Source organism: Dendrobates tinctorius, unplaced genomic scaffold (assembly GCF_039654945.1).
Source record: "Dendrobates tinctorius isolate UK_male_01 unplaced genomic scaffold, ASM3965494v1 ptg000049l, whole genome shotgun sequence".
NCBI lineage: Eukaryota > Metazoa > Chordata > Amphibia > Anura > Dendrobatidae > Dendrobates > Dendrobates tinctorius.
This window is the reverse complement of record NW_027361717.1, coordinates 25,493,077-25,514,675: the sequence shown is the minus strand read 5'-3', so window position 1 is coordinate 25,514,675 and position 21,599 is coordinate 25,493,077. Positions and strand designations below refer to the sequence as shown.

At 46.0% G+C, this 21,599-nt stretch overlaps 1 protein-coding gene across 9 annotated transcripts in view; it reads left to right on the top strand.

Moving 5' to 3' along the window:
* The window catches only part of LOC141091154 (uncharacterized), a 258,846-nt gene that overhangs the window by 50,546 nt on the left and 186,701 nt on the right, over positions 1-21,599 (top strand). The gene's annotated exons all lie outside the window — the stretch shown is intronic.

The window sequence follows — 21,599 nt, the reverse complement described above, 5'->3', positions numbered from 1 at the left end:
CAGAGAGCTGACCCCTGCTAGGTCCTTCTCTTCCCTCCCCCTAAGGTGAGCGAAGTTGACCCCCCTTCCCCTGTGAGAACTCTCATAGATTGGTGGCAGCACGGTGGGATCGAGATAATAGTGTGCGTGGGATCCCTACTCCCAGACACTAAGGACTACCAGCAGTAGCTTGTGTTGCTGGGATCTTAAGATGAGCTCAGTAATAGACAGTCTGAGAGCAAGTACTGTAGAGGTGTGGGTGCTCGGGTTGCCAGAAAAGACTGGCTGCAAACACTGGAAGCCGGACAAAAGTGATGGCCGTGGAGCTGGCCCGTTATGTGGAGAATAACTGTACTGGTTCCAAAGAAGGGGTGAACCAGGGGGGTTCCTTCCAGGCTCCCCAAGCGTCTCGCCACCAGTGCAGTACCCTGCAGGAGAACGCCCTCCTACTGCCCTTATTCCTGGACAGCTCAGATCGGAGGCACTCTTTCAAGCTGCCCTGGCATGTCTCGAAGTGGGGAGCGAGGAAGCCTAGGCAGCCCTCCTGAAAGCGGCAGAGCGCCAGGCAGATCGAGAGGAGGCACAAGCAGATCGACAGCATCAGCAGGAGTTGGCTCGGCAGGGCCTCCTTACGGCCCACCCCAGCACCTACGGAACCCAAGACATCCAAGGTCCAAGCCGAGGACTTCCCCTTGCTGGAGAAGGACAGAGACCTGGACTCCTTTCTGCGAGCCTTTGAGCGGACCTGCCGACAGCACCATCTGGCCTCGGATCAGTGGGCCAAGTACCTGACCCCCCCTGTTTGAGGGGTAAGTCCCTGGAAGTTTTGGGGGACTTACCTGCCGGGGCGGAACTGGACTAGGAGAGCGTCAAACAGGCTCTGATCCAGCAGTTCAACCTCACCGCGTAGTAGTACTGCAGGAAGTTCCGAAGCCTGCAAAAAGGCCCCAAGGACACGAGGGCCGACCACATGCGGGCCCTTATGAGAGCTGCAGAGCACTGGACCAAAGGTCTGGAGCTGATCGGCGGGTTTATTGGGTGTGGTACCCCCATCAATCTGACATTAATGACCTATCTTAAAGATAGGCCATCAATATAAAAGTGCTGGACATCCCCTTTTCCCCTTTAACTGTTATTGCTACCACTATACCAACTGATAGAAAATCAGTAAGGGTATGTGCACACGGTGCGTATTCTGCTTTGGAATTTTCCGCGCAGATTTCACTAAATCCGCAGGTCAAATTACCTTCATTTTTCCTGCGGATTTAGTGCATTTTTTGTGCGGTTTTACTGCATGTTTCCTGCGGATTTCTAGAATGGAGCATATGGAAAACTGCAGCAAAACCACATAAAATAAGTGACATGCTGCATTTTTCATCCCGCACCAAATCTGCGCGAAAAAAAACCTCAGCATGTGCACTGTGGATTTTGTTTTACATAGCCTATAATGCTAGTGTACATCACATGCAGTTCTGCGAATCCACAGGGCCCAATCCGCTGCGGATCCGCAGCAGAATCTGCACCGTGTGCACATAGCCTAAATCCCTCACTTACCATTATCTGCTCCTAATGTTACGTAGCATCATTCTATGTAGTAAAGTCACAACCAGATGTAGAGATGGTAAATATTATTTATTTTAGGAATATTCTGTAATGAATGTAATATATGACGATATTATAGTCTGGGGCTGCAGCTGTTACCAGCATCACTGCACATGATGGAGTCAGCGACTCTATGAAGAGATGAGGAATCTGTGGATCATTATGGAAATGATCTGTAACTTCTGCAGATTTCTGAAATGAGAAGACACCAAGTTATTACATCCCATCAGTAGATTCTTAATAAAAAGTAACTAAATCTGAGCTGGAGAATAAAAGGAAGAAAGTCTAATATCTACTTACATGAAGTGCAGGTCGTTCTGATCTAATTCCTCAATGTTCTCCAGACTTGGATCTTCCGTCTACAAAAAGTAGAAAATAACAATTAATTCTATGTTACATGTAATATACATATCATGGGGCGGAGGGAGAAGTAATGGTAGATAACTTACCATCTGGTGATTAGATGATTTCCCTGATCATAGCCCTTCACGCTTGGTGAGATGTTGACCAAAGCTGATGTTAAACTAACGAAAGACCAGAAATGCAGGAAAATTAAAAGTGTTATTTTGTTTACAGCCTTCAATTGAACGTAGTGTTAATGTATGTGCGTCTTCCTTACCTGGGCTGGAATTCAGTATGGTCCCTTCCACTGTCTGCACCATGAACATGGTGCTTCATTGGAAGCAGTAGGTGCGGCACAGGGGGCAGTGGGGGGTGGAGCAGAGCCATCTAGAAATACAGCCCTGATGGAAGCTGTGGTCACATGGAAGGACTGTGACCTGCTCTCCGATCTCATATTCACTCATACAGATAACACATGACCGGGTCTCCTCCTCTGGGGTTACATCTCTTGCTGGGAGATTTGCAATTCGCACTTGTCTTCTGGCTACCCTATTCAGCCGTCTCCCTGGCACAGGTATATTTTGTGAATACACCGCACTGCCGTCAGCACTTGGATGAGAGCGTTTATGTGAAGAGGCATGTATTTCTATTGGGGACTGTGCTGCCTATTGGGGACTATGCTGCCTATTGGGGACTATGCTGCCTATTGGGGACTATGCTGCCTATTGGGGACTATGCTGCCTATTGGGGACCTATGCTGCCTATTGGGGACATTTACCTGTCTATTGGGGACATTTACCTGTCTATTGGGGACATTTACCTGTCTATTGGGGACATTTACCTGTCTAGTGGGGACATTTACCTTCCTATTGGGGACATTTACCTGCCTATTGGTGACCTATACTGCCTATTGGGGACCTATGCTGCCTATTGGAGACATTTACCTGCCTATTGGGGACTATGCTGCCTATTGGAGACTATGCTGCCTATTGGGGACCTATGCTGCCTATTGGGGACATTTACCTGCCTATTGGGGACATTTACCTGCCTATTGGGGACTATGCTGCCTATTGGGGACTATGCTGCCTATTGGGGACAAATACTGCCTACTTGGAACATTTACCTGCCTATTGGGGACATTTACCTGCCTATTGGGGACCTATGCGGCCTGTTGGGAACATTTACCTGCCTATTGGGGACATTTTCCTGCCTATTGGGGACCTATGCGGCCTGTTGGGGACATTTACCTGCCTACTTGGGACCTATGCTGCCAATTGTGGACATTAATGTATATGCAAAATGTAAATACATATAAACACATGACCTTTACACAAAGAAAACAAAAAGCAAAAAACAAATATCCTAAAATAAAAAAGTAAAAATAAATTGCAAAAACTGCATGAAGGTAGTAATAATAATAAGTATTTAGTAAACATAATTTTGATCAAAAGAATGTACAAGCCATCCCGCCACGTCACGACAACCCTTGTGGGACAGTCCTGACTCTTGTTTTTAAAACCTTTCCACTTGTCGTGACGTAAATGTGAACAAGGACCGAGGGACTGAACCACCAGTAAAAGCATAGGCCAGACAGGATGGATTTCCCTACTCAGAAACAGGTTGGTCACACCCTTATATGCACTGTGATGCAGTAACCCCTGTGACAGCTAGGGGGCACTGTATGGGTTTCCCAGGATATGCATGCAGGCATTTCCTTTATTGTGATGGGTAAATGGCGGGCGGCAGGATTGTAAATGGCCGGTATGTATCACAGGGGTGGGTGCCCTGTGATGGAAACTGGATTGTGTATTGATCAGCAGAGGTACTGCTGATGATTTCTGTTTTTCAATGGGGAGGCTTCCAGGTAACTTGGTGAATTGGGTGGGACCAGTCACCTGCAAACCCACCCAGGGGCGTGTGTCTGAACGCCCAAAGTAAAGCCTTTGTGTGTGTGGCTGTGTGGAATAGAACCTGTAGTGAGGTCATGACCATGTGATCCATACCTCCCCTGTGGGTGTGGTTACGGGCCATATAATGTGACCAGGGTGGGTCATGTGTGTTCCTGAATGTTTCAGACTGCTAGGTCCTCTAAGGACTGTGTTGGGAGATCCTGGGAGGAGGATCGTATCCCTGGAGCACATGGCGAGACTTTGGATCTGGTGGGGCCGTTGTGTTGGGAAAGTAGGGTCGGATCCCTGAATAGCATCCGGTGAGGCCTGTGTGTGTTGGATGGTCCCAGGAGGGGACGGACATCCTGAATAGCACCCAGACAGGCCACGTGTATGAGCAGAGTCTGTGACTGCCTGCGTTTGGGGAGCTATTGCCCGGATGTGGGTCTGGAACTGTGAGGCGGCCTAGTGAGTAAGGCATTGTCCGGAACGGTGATCGTAGTCCTCTTCCTCAGGTGGCCGGTCTCTGCCATTTAGATCAGCTTCATTACCGCCCTTCACCCACAGTGGGAGTCCAGATAGAGAACTCACTACTCCTCTGTCAGCACAGCCAGCTCCATAACCCTCACCAGAAGCCAGAGGCAAACCCAAAAATGAGCTCACAACAGGTAACAGTCTTACATCAGACAGATGAATGTTCATAATAGAGCTCCGCTCTATCAGACCTGTGGTCATACAGGCTGTGCCATGTCCAGCAAACAGGCACTATAGCCTCAACACAGTTTTCCCCCTGTCCGGGGTTACCTCTTAGGAGCTCCTGCTTCGCACGCTGACTTTTGTCAGTACTCTTGTCAGTACTCTCTCTCTCTCTCTCTCTCTCTCTCTGTGGCCGCTTCCCCGTAGGAAAGGGTGCGTCTGCCCAACTTACGGACATGTCACCTGACGGGTACCACAGTGTGACTGATAAAGATGTGGTAGGAAAAAAGAAGGGAGCTGACACCCGAACAGAGAGCAACATGAGCGTTTTCCATACTGTGGGGTGTGACACAGTCTCCGGGGGTGACAGTGACGTGTTATTGCCATTAGCAACCACTAGGGCGGAGGACAATATTGTGCAGACAGAAGCTCCGGGAGTGAGGACCAACACTGTTAAAAATAGGGACCGCTACTTACAGGATGACCAGTCGGGTGGTGACTCCTATTCAGATGGTGACGACAGTGGAAAGGAGTGCAGTAAGGCTGACTCAGGTCTAAGGCTACTTTCACACATCAGGTTTTCGGCGTCAGGCGCGATCCGGCGTCGTGCCGGAATGCCGGATCCGGCAAATGTTTTGTAAAACCTGATGTGCCGGATCCGGTTTTCTGCCGGATCCGTCTTGTTCTTGACAGACAAAACCGGATCCGTCTCATCCGGTTCATCCGTTTTTCTATCCGTTTTTCGACGGATTACGCCGGATCTGGTTTTTAAAATTGACCCTTGTGGCCTTCCGAACGGGATTGGCTACTGGAAAACTATATATAGCATGTTCCTACAGCCCTTCTTTGACAGGTTGTAGTGGGCAGAGCTACTGAGCATGCTCAGACCAAAAAGACCGGATCCGGCTTTCGCCGGATCAGGCGCATTGCGGCGCTCATAGGCTTTCATTGTGTGAAAAAGCCGGACGTGCCGGATCCGGCGTGTCCGGCTTTTTCGCCGGAGACAAAAAACGTTACAGTAGCCGTTTTTTCCAGACGCCGGATCGCGACACATTGCCGGATCCGGCGAAAACCGGATGAAACGCATGGCCATCCGGCGCAAATGCAAGTCAATGGGGGGGAAACCGGATCCGGCATTGCATTTCGCCGGATCCGGTTTCTGTCAAAAGCGCCGGATCGCGCCTGACGGCGAAAACCTGATGTGTGAAAGAGGCCTTAGTGGCAAGACTTCCTCCCGTCGCTGGAGGGGTAAAGGCCGGAAAGGGGCTGTACAAACTGCACCCTTTGTTAAGATAAAGAGGGAGACGGAGAAGCTGTCCAACTTGACCGCTGTCACCCGACAACTAGAGGGTCAAGTGGACAAACTGACCACGGACATGTGTACGTGGTAAGAGCGAGCTGACAGTTTTCACCAGGTAGAAGCGCACGTACGAGACAGGGCGCGAAGAGATCTGTCAATATCTGGCGAAGGAATGTTTGAAGATGGCGAGTATGGAAGTTGCCCACTTCGCGCCGCTAGAGCGGCTGCGCCACCTGGAGTCCGAGTTTGCGGAAGTCAAGGCCCGGTTTGGAAAGAAGTAAGCTCAGGAGTTCCAGGGCCTCTCTAAGAGGTGGTCTTGTGAAAAGAAAAAGGTGGCAGATATACAGGCTGAACTAAAGACAATTAAAGAACATATCGTCCAAGAAAAGGCCCTGAGACAACCGGCTGAGCCCAGAGTGGATGAGATGGAGAAGCAAGTCTCTGAGCTCAGAGGTCACCTGTCAACATGGCAAAGTGTGAATAAGACCCTAAGGGAAGATGTGGAAGTGCTCAGAGGAGCAGTAAAAGGTCTTCTGCAGGAGGAGAAGTTGATGGACGAAGTCTTACAGCGGCCGTGCCCGAGTGATAACAAGGCGGAGCTGCCAATGTCCATTTTGCCAAGTGGTCTTGAAAGGTGTAAATCTCAGGAGCTTTTGGGGCCAGTGCTGAACAAGACAGTCACCCGGTTGTGGCAGATGTCTTGAGGAAAGTGTCCGTGGTAAACCAGGAGCCGTCTGTCCTTGAAGAGAGTGAGGCTTCGCTCTTCAAGTACATGACGGAGGTACCCGAAGATATGAGAGAAACATGTGCCAGTGAGGGTGTGCATGAGGCCTTTAAAAAGGCAGTAAATGCCTATAGTGTGAACTGGGCCCCAGGGACAAACCAGTTGGTGATACTGGCAGAAAGGGAAGTCACAGTGAAGCGGGTGGCTGTCCTGAGGGATATGCACCTACAATGCCTCCGCACGAAACAAAAGATCAGTGTAAGGAATAAGGAAGCCGCTCGACATCTGGAGCTCCCGAGGGAAGGTCAAAATCGGCTGGGCTTTGTGGAAGACATCATTCTGGTACCCAGAAATCTGGTGGGGGAAAGTTATTGGAAGACTTGGAAAGGTGATGCAGGGGATGGTGAATAGATCCGGTGTGAAGAGCGTGAGGATGCCACCTGCTGGTGAAATCCAAGTAGCTGTTGAAGATGACATGGTTCCACTCATTGTTGTTGGCTCCGTGGAAAACCTTAGGAACATCCGAATGCTATTGGAATATCGGGTAACATACCTGAAGGAGAGAGAGCAGTTGAGACTGGACCGACTGCAGATTAATAAACAGATGCAGAACATCAGGTGGCGGCTGCCTCCAACCCAAGGTGTAAGGACCCAAAGGGATCCTCCAAATAATGAAATGGCAGGTAGCGCAAGACAAGAACATCGAGAATCTGCAAGTGGCAGTTCTACTGTCAGTACGAAACTGAGACCTTAGCTCCTGTGAGGTACTAAATGGGTCAGACTCAGGCCAGACAGTTGACTCGACTGTAAGTGGGACTTCTGACCGTACCAACCGGGAGAGCCAGCCAGTAAGAGAAGGGTCGGGTGATCGGGCATACGGCAGAAATATGGAGACTAACAAGGGTCTGGTGACACAGATGGACTGTGACTTAAGGGCCAAAGCTCAAAGCCAACATATGGACCACTGGGGGCGGGGGAGGCCTAACAGTTTAACTCTGAAACGGAAAAGGGCAAAGTCCGATAAAGTGTTGGTCACAGAGAGGGATACAGTGACAGTGATGGACTACGTCTAGGGAGCTGATGCTCAAAGACGACTGAGAGGGCCTTCTCGAATGGTAGGGCAAGGTGACATGGGTGCCCAGTCTCGAGGCCCATGGTTTGTGACAAGTGTTCAACCCCACAAGTTTGAACAGAGGGGGGGGTATGTAATGCAGCACAGAATGCACATTGAACTAAATGAGAAACTAGGTCTGAGCTGAAAAAGTAAATTAATCTGTATGCAAAAAGTAAAAAATAAATTGCAAAAATTGCATTTACCTTCCAATTGGGGACATTTACCTGCCCATTGGGGGACTATCCTGGCTATTGGGGACATTTACCTGCCTGTTGGGGAGTTGTTGTCCAGGTTGTCCTGAGTATGCTGGTGCCCCATATGTGGGGTTAAACCACTGTTTGGGTGCACGGCAGGGCTCAGAAGGAAAGGAGCGCCATTTGACTTTTTGAATGAAAAATTAGCTCCAATCGTTAGCGGACACCATGTCGTGTTTGGAGAGCCCCTGTGTGCCTAAACTTTGGAGCTCCCCCACAAATGCCCCCATTTTGGAAACTAGACCCCCCAAGGAACTTACCTAGGTGCATAGTGAGCACTTTGAACCCTTAGGTGCTTCACAGAAGTTTATAACGCAGAGCCGTGAAAATAAAAAAAAATTTTCCTCAAAAAATTTTTTTTTAGGCCGCTAATTTTTATTTTCACAATGGTAACAGGATAAATTGGACTCCTAAAGTTGTTGTCCAGTTTCTCCTGAGTACGCTGGTACCCCATATGTTGGGGGGGACCACTGTTTGGGCACACGTCGGGGCTCGGAAGGGAATTGGTGACGTTTTGAAATGTCGCCTTGATGGAATGGTCTGCGGGCGTCATGTTACGTTTGCAGAGCCCCTGATGCGTCTAAACAGTGGAAACCCCCCACAAGTGACCCCATTTTGGAAACTAGACCACCCAAGGAACTAATCTAGATGTGTGGTGAGCAATTTGAACCCCCAAGTTCTTCACAGAAGTTTATAACGCAAAAGCATGAAAATAAAAAATCTTTTTTTTCCACACAAATAATTATTTTAGCCCCCAATTTTTTATTTTTCCAAGGGTAGCAGGAGAAATTAGACCCCAAAAGTTGTTGTGCAATTTTTCCTGAGTACGCTGATACCCCATATGTGGGGGTAAACCACTGTTTGGGCACACGTCGGGGCTCGGAATGGAGGGAGCACTGTTTGACTTTTTAAACGCAAAATTGGCTGGAATAAATGGTGGCGCCATGTCGCGTTTGGAGACCCCCTGATGTGCCTAAACAGTGGAAACCCCTCAATTCTAACTCCAACCCTAACTCCAATACACTCCTAACCCTAATCCCAACCTTAATCATAACCCTAACCACAATTCTAACCCCAACACACCCCTAACCTTAATCCCAACTCTAACCCTAACTACAAGCCTAACCCTAATCCCATCCCCCATGCACCCTTAACCCTAATCTTAACACTAATTCCAACCCTAACCCTAATCCCAACCCTAATTCCAACCCTAACCCTAATTCCAACCCTAACCCTAATTCCAGCCCTAACCCTAATTCCAGCCCTAACCCTAATTCCAGCCCTAACCCTAATTCCAGCCCTAACCCTAATTCCAGCCCTAACCCTAATTCCAGCCCTAACCCTAATTCCAGCCCTAACCCTAATTCCAGCCCTAACCCTAATTCCAGCCCTAACCCTAATTCCAGCCCTAACCCTAATTCCAGCCCTAACCCTAATTCCAGCCCTAACCCTAATTCCAGCCCTAACCCTAATTCCAGCCCTAACCCTAATTCCAGCCCTAACCCTAATTCCAGCCCTAACCCTAATTCCAGCCCTAACCCTAATTCCAGCCCTAACCGAAAAATAAAAATATTTTCTTTATTTTATTATATGTCCCTACCTGTGGGGGTGATAAAGGGGGGGTTTATTTCCTTTTTTTTATTTTGATCACTGTGAGAGTTTCTCACAGTGATCAAAATAAATGAATGAATCTGCAGCCGACGCACTGCGCATGTGCCCGCCATTTTCCAAGATGGTGGCTCCCATGACGCAGGACACCGGGACGGCCAGAGGGACAGAAGATACCGGGGCTGGTGGGGGGGAGCGGAAGGCTGGGGGGAGCGGAGGAAAGGGGGAGAAGACTTGATGATGACTGCGGCGTCCAATCGCTGCCGTCAGACTGTGGCGGCAGCCGATCGGCGCCATCAGTCGGTGGGTGAGGGGTCTGATTGCTTCTCCAGCCATGGCCGATGCTATTGCAGCATCGGCCATGGACCGATTGTAATATTTCACCAAATTTAATTGGTGAAATATTACAATCATACTGCACATGCACCCGCCATTTTCAAAGATGGCGGCGCCCATGCAGGAGGGACGGCGGGGAGCCGGAGTGGGACGTGACAGGTGCCGGGGAGGGTGAGGGGAGGATCGGACTGCAGGGGGGATCGGAGGGAAGAGGAGGGGGGGCAGATCATGACAGCAGCAGCCCATCGCTGCTGTCAGTCTGTGGTGGGGGCCAATCGCCTCCGCCAGCCGGTGTGGGGGGGTTAAATTTGTTTCTCCAGCCATGTTCAATACTACTGCAGCATCGGCCATGGCTGGATTGTAATATTTCATCAAATTTCATTGATGAAATATTACTATCGCTCTGATTGGGTCCTTTGTGTGCGGGTCGGGTGACCTTTCATTGACCCCGGTCACCCGACCCGCAAGAGCGCTATTTATGGCATGACGCCTACGTAGGCGTCATGGGTCTGGAAGGGGTTAATAAGTGAAAATAAAAATAAAAGGTAAAAATACAAATGCCGCCAAAAAGAATTAAAAGTACATTGTAGCTTTAATTTTCTGTGCCACCAGGGCCATCCTACATGACATACACTGATTTTCCCTGGGTGTCATGTGCCCCTATAATAATGTGTCCATATTACTCAGTTACCCCAAATCCAAAAAGTTATTACAACAGTACCTGACTGGTAATTCTTCCTACCTGCAGACCCCTGTGGACACCTCGGGTGGGCTAGTCAGTGAGACACCAGCAAAGTGCAGATTTAACAGTAGGAGTTGGTGAAATTTCCCTCCTAAAGATCTTGACTGATTTATCTTCTTAACCCCTTCTTGACATGGAGATTTCACATTTTTTCAGTTTCAGGTTCATTTCCCCTAATTCCAAGAGCCAAAACTTTTATTTTTCCGTCACTATAGCCATGTGAGGGACTTGATTTTTTTGCCGGACGACTTGCACTTTTCAATGACACCATTCATTCTATCACATAGTGAACTGGAGAACGGTAACGAAAATTCAAGGGCGTTAATGCAAAAAAAGTGCAATTCCACAATTGTTGTTTGTTTGTTTTATTAACCATGTACACTCTATGGTAAAACTGACCAGGAAATCTGATTCTCCAGGTCAGTACGAGTACGCAGATGTCAAACATCTTCAGTTTTTAATTATTATGTAAATAGTGAAAAAATGCAAAAAAAATTTAGCTTTTGTTGCATTTTCCAGAATGCGTAATGTTTTCATTTTTCGGACTATGGGGCTGTGTGAGGAATTGTTTTTTGTGCCTTGAGCTGATGTTTTTACTGTACCATTTTGGGGTAGATACGATGTTTTAATGTCTCCTTTTTGCATTTCATTGCAAAAAAAAGTAATTTAGGCGTTTTTCATTTCTTTTCTCGTTACTCCGTTTACCAACTGGATTAATTTACTTTATATTTTGATAGATCGGACCTTTACAAACACAGTGATGCCAACTATGTGTTTTTTTTAAATTATTTCATTTTTAATGGGGCATAGGGTTGGTCACTCTCACCCACAAAGCACTCCATGGTTCAGCACCACCCTACATCTCCTCCCTCGTCTCAGTCTACCACCCTACCCGTGCCCTCAATTTTAATAATGACCTGAGATTAACATCCTCAATAATCAGAATCTCCCACTTCTGTCTCCAAAACTTCTCACATGCTGCGCCTATTTTTTGAAATGCACTACCCAGGATAATTCGTGATGATCCCCAATACCCACATTTTTAAGCATGTCCTTAAACGCATTTCTTCAGACTGGCCTACCGCCTCAACACATTAATCTAACTATCCCTATGGTAGCTGTGGTAGCCATGCTGGTTTACTATGCATTCAATTTTGAATAAATCCCCAACAGTGTCACCAGTAAAGCACCATCACACCTCGTCCTCCATGCTTCACGGTGGGAACCAGGCATGTAGAGTCCATCCGTTCACCTTTTCTGCATCGCACAAAGACACGGTCGTTGGAACCAGAGATCTCAAATTTGGACTCATCAGACCAAAGCACAGATTCCCACTGGTCTAATGTCCATTTCTTGTGTTCTTTAGCCCATACAAGTCTCTTCTGCTTGTTGCCTGTCCTTAGCAGTGGTTTCCTAGCAGCTATTTTACCATGAAAGCTGCTGCACAAAGTCTCCTCTTAACAGTTGTTGTAGAGATGTGTCTGCTGCTAGAACTCTGTGTGGCATTGACCTGGTCTCTAATCTGAGCTGCTGTTAACCCGCGATTTCTGAGGCTGGTGACTCGGATGAACTTATCCTCCGCAGCAGAGGTGACTCTTGGTCTTCCTTTCCTGGGGCGGTCCTCATGTGAGCCAGTTTGTTTGTAGCGCTTGATGGTTTTTGCCACTGCACTTGTGGACACTTTCAAAGTTTTCCCAATTTTTCAGACTGACTGACCTTCATTTCTTAAAGTAATGATGGCTACTCGTTTTTCTTTACTTAGCTGCTTTTTTCTTGCCATAATACAAATTCTAACAGTCTATTCAGTAGGACTATCAGCTGTGTATCCACCAGACTTCTGGACAACACAACTGATGGTCCCAACCCCATTTATAAGGCAAGAAATCCCACTTATTAAACCTGACAGGGCACACCTGTGAAGTGAAAACCATTTCCGGTGACTGCCTCTTGAAGCTCATCAAGAGAATGCCAAGAGTGTGCAAAGCCGTAATCAAAGCAAAAGGTGACTACTTTGAAGAACCTAGAATATAAGACATATTTTCAGTTGTTTCACACTTTTTTGTTAATTATGTAATTCCACATGTGTTAATTCATAGTTTTGATGCCTTCGGGGTGTTTTTGTGTTTTAAACATCTTTTTATTGGTTTAACAAAGAGAAATAACATTACATGTGACTGATATGATCAAGCATTATTAGTTTCTTACATTTCCAGTTTGATCTTACTAATCGTATATTCACATCTCATATATTACTGCTTGATACTTGTTGCTATGCAGTAAACCAGGTAGTATCCGTCTAAGTTTTATTGCTTAAACTCATGAGTCACAGACAAAATCTTTGACGTAGATCCCTGGAAAAGATGTACACATCAGTCGTAACAAAATAAAAACTTTTAATTGAGTAGAAAGAATAAAAGATAGAGAAGTAGAGTGGATAGAAGGGGGAGTAATTAAGGGTGGGATGGAGTAGGAATTCCAGTCAGGGGGTGATGTCCATTCGGCAAGGGGTTTTGCCCTATTGTCTAAATGGTCAACCAGTGTTGCTCCAAGTTTAGTTTGTCTTAGGGCAAGTTGATAAATTTTACTAAGGGTTTAGTAGTTTTAAGTATTCATCTGTTTCTCTAAAGAGTGTCCACGGCGCCCAGGTAAATTCAGATTGACCTATCTTAAAGGTCGTGCTGGCTATTATTTCTTCTATGTAATATAATTGGTTCACCTTGTGCAACCATTCTGCCAGGGTAGGACAGTCCTGTGATAACCAGTGTAAGGGGATAAGCATTTTGGCTACTGCTAACAAATACATAAGAAATTTTTTATGTTTGTATTGTGCAAGATCCCTTGACCAGTTTAGAAAAATCAATTTCAAGGATGGGGGTTTTGGAAGCTGACAAAGTCTTGTTGCAATTTTAAGCACTTTCCTCCAGAATGGTTGAATATTTTCTCACTGCCACCATATGTGTAAATAAGTTCCCCTCTCCCCGAAACATCTCCAACAATTAGAGGGTGCATCAGGCTGCCACTTCTTTCTAGTGTCAGGGGTGGTGTACCACCTAGTTAGGACTTTGTAAGAATTTTCTTGGACCCTCACACAGCCAGAAGGACCATGCAAGTTTTTATATATCTTTTCAACCTCCCAATCTTGCAATACAACCTCAAGGTCCCTTTCCCATTCCATTATAAACGCTCGTTTAACCGAGGTTGAGTGGGCCAGGAGCATCTGGTAAAGCTTACCCAACATGCCCCTTGGTTTATTTCTCTGAGTCAGCAACTTTTCAGAAGCGGTCAACTCTCTGTGCGGAAGTCCAGATTGTAAATACGATCTGATTGAGTTTTTGAGCCTGTTGTAATGAAGAAAGTTAATATGATAGTGTGGAAATCTCATTTGTAAATCTTGCAGAGGGAGGATCACACCGTCCTCCATGAAAGCATCTAGACTTTCGTTTATTTTATGTAGAGAGTCTGTGTCCTTAAGAAAAGGGCAATCTAAATAGAGGCCAGGTAGGTCCCCTACTTTTATCAGAGGTGATGGAAGTGGCATTAGTGAGGATGAGAATCTGGCCCAGGTCCTGATTAAATTTTTTGTTATTGCATTTGGGGAGAGAACTTTCTTTATAAAACCCGTTGGCGAGTGAAGGATAGTAGAGAATGGTACTGACAGTGACTCGCTAGCAATCCCTGTCCAAAGTTTGTGGTTACTCTCTCTCGTCCAATCGATTAATAGCGCCAAAGTTGCCGCTGCGTGGTATTTTTGTGGGTCCGGTAATCCTATACCCCCTTTATGTTTAGGTAGGGAAAGAGTATTATAGCTTATTCTAGGTCTTAAGCCCCCCCATATATACTTCCCAAAAAGAGATCGGACCTTCTGAATAAACGTGTCAGGGACTTTAATTGGTAGCATTCTGGATATATAACTATACTTGGGTAAAATAAATCCTTTGAGATTTTTTCTTCCTATCCAGGAAATATAGGGTGCTCTCCATGACTTAATGGCTTCAAGAGTATCATCGAGAAGGGGTACAAAGTTGAGTGAGAAAAGGGAGTTCCAGTGAGGACTCCGTTTAATACCTAAATACTTAATATGTTTAGAGTTCCATTTTATTGGTAATTTAGCTTTCAAATTTTGGATTGTTGTATGTCGAATATTTATCCCCATCGCCTTAGACTTCTCTAGATTAATCTTAAAGTTCGATAACTCTCCAAATGCCTCAAACCTCTCCAACACCGCCGGAATTTCTTTCTCAGGGTCCGATAGGAGCAAGAGAAGGTCGTCTGCGAACGCTGCTACTACATGTGAGGAGTCCGAGATCTCGATACCCTCTATTGCTGGATGCTGTCTAATACTCTGAATTAACGTCTCAATGGTTAGGACAAATAAAGCTGGTGAAAGCGGGCAGCCCTGACGTGTTTTGATCTCAAAGGGTGGAGAAAAATCCCCGTTTACCCTTACTTTTGCAGACGGTGACTTATACATTTGAAAAATGGCGTCTATAACTGTGGGAGGAAAGCCAAATCTCGCAAGAGTCTCACGCATGAATGTCCAGTCCACCCTGTCAAACGCTTTCTCTGCGTCGGTGCCCATTAAGACTAGGGGTTTGTGATGGCTGTGCGCATGCTGCATCAGGTACAGTACTGTAAGGGAGTTGTCTCTTCCCTCCCTACCCCTGACTACTTGCTCAAGTGAGATGAGTGTGTCGAGGATCAGGCCTATCCTTGTGGCTAACATCTTTGCAAATATTTTTAGGTCATTATTTAATAGTGAGATCGGCCTGTAATTACTGCATAGTTCGGGGTCTCTACCTTCTTTGTGTATTAAGGATATGTGTGCTTCCAGTGTCTGTCCTGCAAAGGCCGCACCCCCCAGTACACCATTGCACAGCTTCAATATAAACGGACTCAGCGTGTCCTGAAAAGTCTTATAATAGGATGCCGGGAGGCCATCTGGACCAGGGCTCTTCCCCATAGGACAGTCCGACAGGGTAGACTGGAGTTCCCCTATCGTGAAAGGGGCTGTCAGTTCCTGTTGTTGTGTTTCAGATAAGGTAGGGAGGTTTATAGATTGTAGGAATTTCTTTATATTCATTCGCCTTTTTTCTAACTGTTCTACTGTTGTGAGTTCATTTTTCCCTTCACCATTGAGGTCTGATGAACTCCCTCCTCTAGTGAAAGAAGGTAGTGAGACTGATTACCAAACACCTGGGCAGCTGGATGATGACTGGGTTGCTGGAATTGAGGACTGGATATAAGGCTGCTGACGCCCTTCTTCCTGGCTGGTGATTTTCCTGCTGGATTCTTGGAGACCAGTCTGATTCCTGCATCTCAAAGCTAAGTTTTTCTGCTCTGCTTTGTACTCTTCAGTTTTGTTTTTGTTTTGCCTTGTTTTTTGGGAGTTCTGCCATCCCCGGCCGGGTGTGAGCTGGATTCCATTTTTGTCTCTGATCTGTTGATATTTTGCTCTGTCTTCAGAATATACCTGAGTGCTGATATAGTCTTTTGAAGCCTAGCGACTTCAGGGCCTGTTTTTCCTATCAGTCGGTTGGCTCATTTTGATAGGGTTTTTGCGGATGGCGGACAGCAGCTTTCCTATCCTGTCCTATGTAGTTAGCTTGGGCCCCATCATTTGCTCAACCTATCTTTCTATCTGTGTTAGTGTTTTCATCTTGCTTCACCGTCATTATATGTTGGGGGCTGCCTATTGCTTTGGGGTCTGCTCTGGGGCAGTTTAGTTTTTCCCCTTTCTGTCTTTAGGCTATATAGTTCTCCGGCTGTGATCGAGGGGTCTAGGGCACCGTAGGAACCCCCCACGGCTACTGCTAGTTGTTGTGGATAGGTTCAGGGGTCTGCTGTCCGATAGCTGCCAACCTCTCTGGTTTTTCTGGACTTAGCTGGTATTTTGTTTTTTCCTCCTTCGGTGACTCATCATAACATTCTACATTCTCTCCCGGTCGCAAATCGTACAAGGTGGAATAGTACTCCCTGAAAGCTGAAGCTATCCTGTCTGGGTTTGTAATTTTGGCTCCATCCAACCCCTTTACCGTATATATAAGAGACCTAGCCTCAGGGCTGTGGAGTCGGAGTCGTGGAGTCGGAGTTGGAGTCGGTGCTCATTTTGGTGGAGTCGGAGTCGGAGTTGGAGTCGGTATAAAATGGACCGACTCCGACTCCTAAAATATATAATAAATTGGGTACAGTAATTCAATGCAGGATGTGCTGAATATTTTTTCATAGGAGTTTGGGAAAGTTATGAAATGTCCTATAAATGGCTGTTATATTCCTGATCTAAGGCTACATTCACACACAGCGTTTTTCCTGTGTTTTTTGAGGATACGTTTTTCAGCTGCAAAAGCTGATCATCTTTTTAAAAAACTGCATCACCTGAAAGGTTTTTGAGCTCATAGATAATGTTTTCAATAGCAAAAGCAGATTAGAAATCTGCTCTATCTATCCATTTATCCATATCTGTCTATCCATATCGTATCTGTACCAAAAAGAATGAAAACCGGGTAGTACACCAATATATATTCTGTTCTATCTAAATATCTTGATTATTGGATCATAAAAATGATTAAATGTCTGAGGTTCACATTGTACTACAATACATTTTTCACTTAAATATAAGCAATATGTGTGGGAGTCGGAGTCGTGGAGTCGGAGTTGGAGTCGGAGTCGGTGTAAGGGAAATTGAGGAGTCGGAGTCGCAGGTTTGGCTTACCGACTCCACAGCCCTGCCTAGCCTTACGCTTTTTAATCATGGTTGTCATAAATTTTGACATTTTGTCTCCATGAGCAAATACCCTGTGTTTCCATCTAGTATAAATTTTTATTGAGTCTTTGTTTAGTAAGTCTCTAAGAGATTGTCTCTTCTGTGAGAGGAGAGCTAAGGCATCAGGGTCCAGTGTCATTCTATGATCTCGTTCTAGTGTTTGGATCTCTTTATAAAGAGTGTCGTTTTTTTCTTCTCTGCTTTTATTCTTATGCGAGGCCATAGAAATCAATTCACCTCTTATTACGGCCTTGTGAGCCTCCCAGATAGTAGAAAATTGAATATTTTCGCTCAAGTTCATCTCAAAGTACTCTTGAATTTTCTTTTTTATTTCTGGAGGGTTCATCTGCAATTGAAGTTTCGTTTAACCTCCAAGGGATATTATTTGGTCTATGGCCTATCATAAGTGTGTTTATTAAGATCGAGTGGTCGGAGTGAACGCTCGGAATTATTTGTGCGACTTTCAGATGTAAGGACATCTGGAATGGGATAAAAAGATAGTCAATTCTACTATAAGACGATTGCGCTTGTGAGAAATGTGAGAAGTCTCGTACAGTGGGGTGGAGAAATCTCCAAGTATCTATCAGTTGGTTCAGATGTAGGGTTGTTCGGATGCGTGTTAGTGCATTCTTAGGAACACTAGATTTCCCAGTAGAGGAGTCTATTGGTGGTTCAAGAGGAACATTCAGGTCACCTCCCAGGATCAAAGCGCCCTCTACAAATTGACTTGTCTCTCTCATAATTCTGGAAAACCGGGTGTCTTGTTTTGTGTTGGGGGCATTTACAGTATACACCCTATCGTGACCAATTTGTGTGCCAACTTCCCCTTTATGAAAATTTATCTACCATCTCTGTCATGAACCATGTCGATATACTGAAATAGTGTACTTTTTGCAAGAGCGATTGCCACTCCCCTCCCCTTCCTGGAAGAGGAAAACGAGTGGAACCATGTATTATAGTAGTGTTTCTCAAAACTCATGGTTTTTTCCTGTATAAAGTGGGTCTCCTGCTGGAGTGCAATGTCAGTCCCCAATTTCTTAATATGTGCCAATACCTGAGCTCTTTTAATTGGTGCGTTCAGACCTCTTGCGTTGTATGATGCTATTGTCGTTTCTTGCATACGATTAGCCGTGTCTGGTCAGTGGGCGCCGGGGCTCAGGACAAGATGAAAGGTGATTCGCTGATGGACATGGGAAAGGTTGGGGAGGGGAAGAGAGAAAGGTAAAAGACAAAAACATTAGCATATATTCAACAAAAAGGGCTTGTTGCCCTAAATTAACACGTTCTTTGTAATAAGCAAAATTACAAATACCACTGTAATACCCATCAAGGAGTGTAAAGGAGAAAACATGACAATTTTTCAATTTGTTCCATATGTTAACTAGGCAGTCACTGTGGATCAGCTTAAAGGATCCATACAGAGATGGTTAGGAGACAAGGGTCCCTAATTCAATCGCTGGAGGAATGCTGCTTCCCTGCTTGTCTTTTTCTGCTTCTTTGTTCTTTAGGCTGTGTGCACACGCTGCGGATTTTGCTGCGGTTCCGCAGCGGTTTTGGCCGCTGTGGACCCGCAGCAGTTTCTGCTGCGGTGTACAGTACCATGATTCCCTATGGGAATCAAAAACCGCAGTGCAGACGGTGCGGAATTTTCCGCGCGGATTATCTGCGGTTTTCAATCCGCAGAAAGAATTGACATGTCAATTCTTTCTGCGGATTCTCCTGCGGTTTGCCATCTCCTCCATTGAGGAGATGAAAAACCGCAGGGCAAAACCGCAGAGCAATCCGCAGGTAAAACCGCAGGTCTTTTGACCTGCGGTTTCACCTGCGGATTTTACAAAATCCGCGCGGATGAATCCGCACCTAATCCGCAGCGTGTGCACACAGCCTTAGAGTTGCTCGCTCTTCTCCAGGGTTCTTGCAATGGTAGATCCGGAAGACTGAAATTAGTGCGGGCGAGAAGAAGATCAGGCAGCGAGTCGAGTTGAATACCCAGCTCTGCCACACTTTGGCAATGTCGGAAGATGACTTAACTGTAAATCTCTTGCCGTCAGCTGTGATGAATAGACCGAATGGGAAAAGCCATCTGAAAGGGAACTGTCTCTGCTTGAGGGCGTCCGTAAAGGGTTTCAATAAGAATCTCTTAGTCAAGGTTGATGGTGCCAGATCCTGGAAAACACGGATTGTAGAGCCTTTATATTGCAATGAGCTTAGTGTCCTTGTCTTTTTGAGAATTTTCTCGTTCATGCGGAAGTCCAGAATTCTGCAAATTATATCTCTAGGGAATTCTAATTGTTTAGGCTTGGGTTTTAGTGCCCTATGTGCTCTCTCAAGAATTAACATCTTTCCTTCTTCTGTGTCCAGCATAGGCAGAAAGAGTTCATAAAGAATGGCTGGTACATCCTCTCGGTCGGTCGCCTCCGGCACTCCCCGGACTCTGAGATTGTTTCTTCTGTTCCTTTTTTCAATATCTTCCTTTGCAGTATAGAGGGAATTGATATGATCTTCCTGTTGCCGAAGGCCCGTTTTTAGATCCCCAGCGAAGGCGGACTGCTTCGACTGCGCCTCCTCCAGCTCCTCCACTCTGCTGCCAATCTGCTGAATGTCCTTTTTAATTGTAGATAAATCTTTCGCAAGGGGGGGCCAAGGCTGAGGACAAAATACTTTTAATGAAGCTTCTAGAAATAGGTTTATCTGAGTCCGCAAAGTCAGAAGGATCCTCCTGCGATTCCTCGAAATCTGGGTCATCACCAGGGTCCTTATACTGCGATGGCCCTTGTTTGGGTCCACTTTGTTTTGTGATAAATTTTTCCATCTATTTGGTTGTTTGTGACCCACTATTAGCATTTCTGTCAGCTGATCTATCAATCTTGACCATGGTCCGTTTTTGGTGAAGAAAAAACTGGTGATGTAGTAAGTTTCGCCACTAAAAACCGTGGGCTGGTATCCGGACTGTTAAATATAATATCTCTCGGCAGAAGTGGGACGAGAGATCAGAGAGATTTCTCAGCTGGCACTTTCCAAATGCAGCACTAGATGGGCATCTCTCCCCTTTTTCTCACAAGCTTTTCAGTGGCCTAGCCACTAGTGTACTTTATAGCATAGATAAGAAAGAAAAAAAATTAATAATAAAATAATTGCCTAACAGCAGCTTGGCGGTTCATTCAGCAGTGAGCATTATTTTATGAGAGAGAAAGTAGCTTCCCTATGACTCATGGGAGTCCCAGGTCTCCCCATCTCCATGGAACTTTCATATATGTACCTCCCCGGTGGGCATAATGTCAGTTCTTTAAATCATGACAGGAACGGAAAGACTGAGCGGTTGTTCAGAGAAATAGTGCTCAACAAAGCAGAGATAGGTGTCGTGCATAGCGTTGCCTCTAATAAATGTTGAAAATGAATGCTCTTATTTGGAGCTTCCAGCTATGATCGCTGCTGCATATATCTTCCTCCAGGGGAGGGGGAGAGCAACTGTTGCTGGGGTGAGTGGGCTTTATATAGCGCCGTGAAAATACAAGTCAAGGGCCTAATGGTGGGTCTATTAGTGGGTCCCCGCGGCCCCTGTTTCTTCCCACTTTACTCGGGCAGATTGTCGCCCCTCTGCTTCACCCGTCACCCACCTAGTGGATGTTGGTCAATCCTCTGTAAAGGCTGTGTGCAGGCAGAGCTCAGTCCAGTGATAGGAGCAGGGATGTTACTCACCCACAGTAGGGGAGGAGGAGGGATCTTCTTGTCTATAGCTGTGAGAGCAGCCTGGCAGCCATATTGGAATCTGTGATGAATATCTTTGGATTAAATGGTCCAGGGGTCCGAGTTAGGTCTCAAAATGTTCCAGGGGAGATAGGGAATAATCCTATGGTGAATTGGAACCTCAAAGTCCACTTTTGAGTTGCTTTTCAGGGAAATCCTGTGGGAGCTCCAGACTCCTGCTTCCTCACATGGCAAGAGCTAGGCCACGCCTTGATGCCTTCAGAGTGAATCTACAATTTTCATAGTCATGAAAATAAAGAAAACTCTTTGAATGAGAAGGTGTTTCCTAACTTGTGGTCTGTACTGTATATGTGTGTGTGTGTGTGTATGTCCGGGATTGGCATCCGCACCGTCGCAGCTACAGCCACAAAATTTGGCACAGTCACACGTCTGGACCCCGAAAGCGTCATAGGCTATATTGTGAAGCGAAATTTTAACCCTGCCCGTTCCAATTCACCAAACAATTTTGCCCCTAGCTACATAATGGAGAAAAAGTGTGTATCAAG